The sequence below is a fragment of the Podarcis filfolensis genome (assembly GCF_964270895.1).
Source record: "Podarcis filfolensis genome assembly, chromosome: 2".
Taxonomy (NCBI): domain Eukaryota; kingdom Metazoa; phylum Chordata; class Lepidosauria; order Squamata; family Lacertidae; genus Podarcis; species Podarcis filfolensis.
The window spans coordinates 8,612,096-8,617,129 of record NC_139605.1 but is presented as its reverse complement, the minus strand read 5'-3'; the positions used below and the strand labels follow the sequence as shown (position 1 = coordinate 8,617,129).

General features: G+C 49.0%; 1 protein-coding gene across 1 annotated transcript in view; it reads left to right on the top strand.

The window, feature by feature from the left end:
• Nucleotides 1–5,034, top strand: part of LOC310756746 (uncharacterized protein) — a 1,375,527-nt gene that overhangs the window by 431,817 nt on the left and 938,676 nt on the right. The gene's annotated exons all lie outside the window — the stretch shown is intronic.

Here is a 5,034-nt window from a genome sequence, read left to right as displayed (position 1 = left end):
CTGGGAGTTTCACTTCCCGGAAATGACTCAGAAACTCAGTGAGCACGTGATCTTTTTTAAAAGATCTCTGCAGATCCTGAGTGTTTTCTCAAGTAGCAGTGAATGCTCCTTGATTGCTTCCCATGCTTTTGACACATGGAGAGCGGGATTTTCCTGCAATGCTTGTGCCCTGTCCCTGAGCCAGTCGTCTTCCTCTCTTTTGTGCCTCTCAGCCAACGGAAGGACGCTCCCAATTGTCCCCTGTTCCTTGCTTCCTCCTGAGGGACTGGAAATGGCTGAAGGTAAGTGGACATCTCGCTTAGCAGCAGGCCTGGGGTGTTCCCTTGAGCAGGGTGAATGTAACGCCCGGCTAAGGATCAGAGAGCACCTGAGCATGTGCAGAGTGCATTTAGCCGCATCACTGAGCAACTTCCCAGCCCAGTTTAATTTGTCTCAACCATTTCTATACAGCTTGATCGCCACTGTCTCTAAGCAGTGCGCAAAGTATTCCATACAATGAAAAAGAGTGGAAAATATAAAATAAGCCTGCAAGTATGATGATGATGATGATGATGATGTCTTCAGTAGGTTCAACAGGGAGAAGGGCCCGTCTGACCTCAATCTGGAAGGGAGTTCCATAAAATTGGGCCCACAATGGAGTGCTTTATATCCCACCTTTATGCCAAGGAGCTCCAGGTTCTCCCCTTCCTCTTATAACCCCAGGACAACCACCCTGTGAGGTGGGCTAGGCAGAGAGCCCGGGACTGGCCCAAGGTCACCACTGAGCTTCATGCCCGAGTGGGGATTTGAACCCTGGCCTCCCAGGTCCTGGTCCCACACTCTAACCACTACACTACACTACACTGTCTCTCAGCAGCTGCAAAATCGGGAGTGGGAGTGGGCGTCCATCTTTAAATGGCGTTCTCTGGGACAGCAGAACCTAAGTAGGGGATGTTTGACTCAACTCTACCAGACACAGATGTTGTTGAGCAAAAACTCCTCGCAAAAAAAGAGAATGTTTTAAAGCTACTTTTTAAGGAAATTTGCCAAAAAAAACCCACAACACAGCTGATTTGAGCCGCCATATGTCCTGATTTTTCTGGACATTTTAACCGATTTTTGAAAATTCTGCCAGGACGCTATTTTCAAGAGACAAATCCTGGGAAATTTCGTATGTATGACAGCCCAATGATATAGGCGTGCTCACAGCGGAGGGGGAACGATGGGTTTGAGATCCACCTCTTTTTTAGATAGGTACAAGTGCACAGTGGAAAATGAGTGCCAGAAATGTTCATTTAAGTTGGGTGACACCTGGCTTGAGAGCAGTACATGTGAAAAGGATCTAGGAGTCTTGGTTGACCACAAACTTGACATGAGCCAACAGTGTGACGCGGCAGCTAAAAAAGCTAATGCAATTCTGGGCTGCATCAATAGGAGTATAGCATCTAGATCAAGGGAAGTAATAGTGCCACTGTATTCTGCTCTGGTCAGACCTCACCTGGAGTACTGTGTCCAGTTCTGGGCACCACAGTTCAAGAAGGACACTGACAAACTGGAACGTGTCCAGAGGAGGGCAACCAAAATGGTCAAAGGCCTGGAAACGATGCCTTATGAGGAACGGCTAAGGGAGCTGGGCATGTTTAGCCTGGAGAAGAGGAGGTTAAGGGGTGATATGATAGCCATGTTCAAATATATAAAAGGATGTCACATAGAGGAGGGAGAAAGGTTGTTTTCTGCTGCTCCAGAGAAGCGGACACGGAGCAATGGATCCAAACTACAAGAAAGAAGATTCCACCTAAACATTAGGAAGAACTTCCTGACAGTAAGAGCTGTTCGACAGTGGAATTTGCTGGCAAGGAGTGTGGTGGAGTCTCCTTCTTTGGAGGTCTTTAAGCAGAGGCTTGACAACCATATGTCAGGAGTGCTCTGATGGTGTTTCCTGCTTGGCAGGGGGTTGGACTCGATGACCCTTGTGGTCTCTTCCAACTCTATGATTCTATGATTCTATGATTCTATGACTGATGTGGCAGACTGAGGGTGCTGGTATACCCACCGGGACCTCCTGTGGTGCCTGCAAAAATTCTCTGTGAATATCCCCCCCAAAATCCACAATGCACAAAAGACTCTTTGCTCTTCCTACTCAGTTCCTGTTTCTACTGACTCCGCCTCTCCTGCAGTGAACACGCCCCCTTTCCATATGCCCAAGTTCCATTGGACGCCAGGACTGGAGGCCCGCCTTCCCTTCCATTCTGAACAGGAGAGAGGTGCTAAGAGCTGCTCTGGGCGGTGGCTGATATAGGTGTCTTTCCCTCCATTTATCAGGCAGCTGACGTGGAGGCAGGCTTCCATCATTTGGCGATCCTGTCTCTCTTCCTCCCGATGCTGTTAGATGTGGCATTTTTGTGTGTGTGTGTTCTAGCAAACCCTCCTGCATTTTCTCTAAAAGTCAAGGGCTCTGTGCAAATCTCTCCTTCTGTTGAGCGATCAAGGCCAGTGAAGGAGGACTTGCTAAGCTTGTGTAGCATAGTGGACACGGGTTCAAATTTTGGGATGGGGAGGCACATTGACAGCAAACACTACTTAGCTGTCACATTGACAGCAAACACTACTTAGCAGAGCCCGACCTCACACAAACACCCCTCCCCAAATATGTGTGCTTGTTGTTGTTTAGTCGTTTAGTCATGTCCGACTCTTCGTGACCCCATGGACCAGAGCACACCGGGCACTCCTATCTTCCACTGCCTCCCGCAGTTTGGTCAAACTCATGCTGGTAGCTTCGAGAACACTGTCCAACCATCTCGTCCTCTGTCGTCCCCTTCTCCTTGTGCCCTCCATCTTTCCCAACATCAGGGTCTTTTCCAGGTAGTCTTCTCTTCTCATGAGGTGGCTTGGAACACAAGCTGAACATGAGTCAACAGTGTGATGCAGCAGCAAAAAACCTAACACTATTCTAGGCTGCATCAACAGGAGTATAGTGTCCAGATCAAGGGAAGTCATAGTCCCACTCTATTCTGCCTTAGTCAGACCACATTTGGAATAGTGTTTCCAATTCTGGACACCACAATTTACGAAGGACGTTGACAAGCTGGAACGTGTGCAGAGGAGGGCAACCAAGATGATCAAGGGTCTAGACACCCAGCCTTATGAGGAGTGTTTGAAGGAGCTGGGTATGTTTAGCCAGGAACAGAGGAGACAGATGGGAGATATGACAGCCATCTTCAAATACTTGAAGCGCTGTCACATGGAAGATGGAACAAGCTTTATTCCCGCTCTGGAGGGTAGAAGAAGAAGAAGAGGAGGAGTTTGGATTTGATATCCCGCCTTTCACCCCCCTTCAGGAGTCTCAAAGCGGCTAACATTCTCCTTTCCCTTCCTCCCCCACAACAAACACTCTGTGAGGTGAGTGAGGCTGAGAGACTTCAGAGAAGTGTGACTGGCCCAAGGTCACCCAGCAGCTGCAGGTGGAGGAGCGGAGACGCGAACCCGGTTCCCCAGATTACGAGACTACCGCTCTTAACCACTACACCACACTGGCTCTCACACTGGGTAGGACACAAAACAATGGCTTTAAGTTACATAAAAGGAGATTCTGACACAACATCAGGAAGAACCTTTCTGACAGCAAGAGCCCTTCAACAGCGCAACAGACTCCCTTGGGAGGTTTTGCACTCTCCTTCCTTGGAAGTTTGTAATCAGAGGTTGGAGGGCCATCTGTCATGGATGCTTTAGCTGAGATCCCTGCACTGCAGCGGGTTGGACTAGATGACCCTTGGGGTCCCTTCCAATTTTACAGTTCTAAGATTTTATGAAATGTCCTTACAACATAATACAATTTAGTCCCATATGATTAAGCAATTATAAATAAATGAGTCCCCACCCCCACCCCCCAAAAAATAATGCACTCAGATAAACTGGTTTGTGCAGCTCTTTTTGGGTAAGATACTTTGGTCATAACAACAGGCTACACCCAGCTAAACCCTACTTAGGGCAGACTCTTGGAAATTAACATTTGGATTTTTAATTCATTTCAGTGAGTACGCTTTGAGTAGGACTAGCATCTGAGGCAACTCTGTGTGTGTGTGTGTGTGTGTGTGTCTGTTTGTGTGTGGGTGGGGAGGAAGATATGAAAATTTACATAGCAGATGGAGGGCTGAGAGCAAATGTAAAAAAGGATGGGACAGCTACATACTCCTGCAATGCAGAGGGTTGGACTAGATCAGGCATGTCCAAAGTCCATATCAGGGGCTTAATCCGGCCTGCCGGTTGGTTTAATCCAGCCCCTGTGGCAGTTTATTAAAATCCCCCCCAAAAACCCTCCACAACTTCAATCCTAAAAAAAGGTCAACAACTTTTCAGCCCTTTGGGCGGCCCTCACGACCCTTCCCTTCATCAAATCTGGCCCTCTTTGAAAAAGACCCCTGGACTAGGTGATCCTCAACTCTACAATACTATAATTCTAGGGCAGGCATGTCCAAGATGTCGTGATCGATTTGGAGATCCTGGGGCTGATATTGGTTGTTCGCAGGCTTCTCCTCCTTCTGAAGCCAACTTGCCTTCTGGAGGTTAGAGGTCTGGTGGCGGCGTGAGAGGGACGTGGTGGAGGGGGGAAGGCAGGAAACGAAAAGGAACACACACACCCCCGTGAGGACGGCAAAGAAGAAAACACATGGGGGAAAGCCCCCTTAGCACATGATGAGTTTGCGGGAAAGGCTTTAAAGCAACAGCAGGGGAAAGACGGAGAAGCCCAGTGGAGGCTGCCTTGCCCCGTGAGAAGCACAGCTTTGAGCACGGCCACACAGACACACACACAGCACCCGAGCGAGGGCGGGACACGGACGGGCAGGGGGAGCAGCTGGCATTTTGTCACCCCTCTCAGTGATGACACCCGGGGCGGGTTTGCCCACCTCCTGCTCTGGTCCCCATGATGGAGGCAGGGAGGCAGGGGCACATTCGCTCCACATTGCAGATTCTCATAGCACTAGAATTCGTGGCCCTCCAAGAAGCTGAGTGTTGGGAGATCCAGGACAGATAAAAGCAGATAATTGAACTATGGAA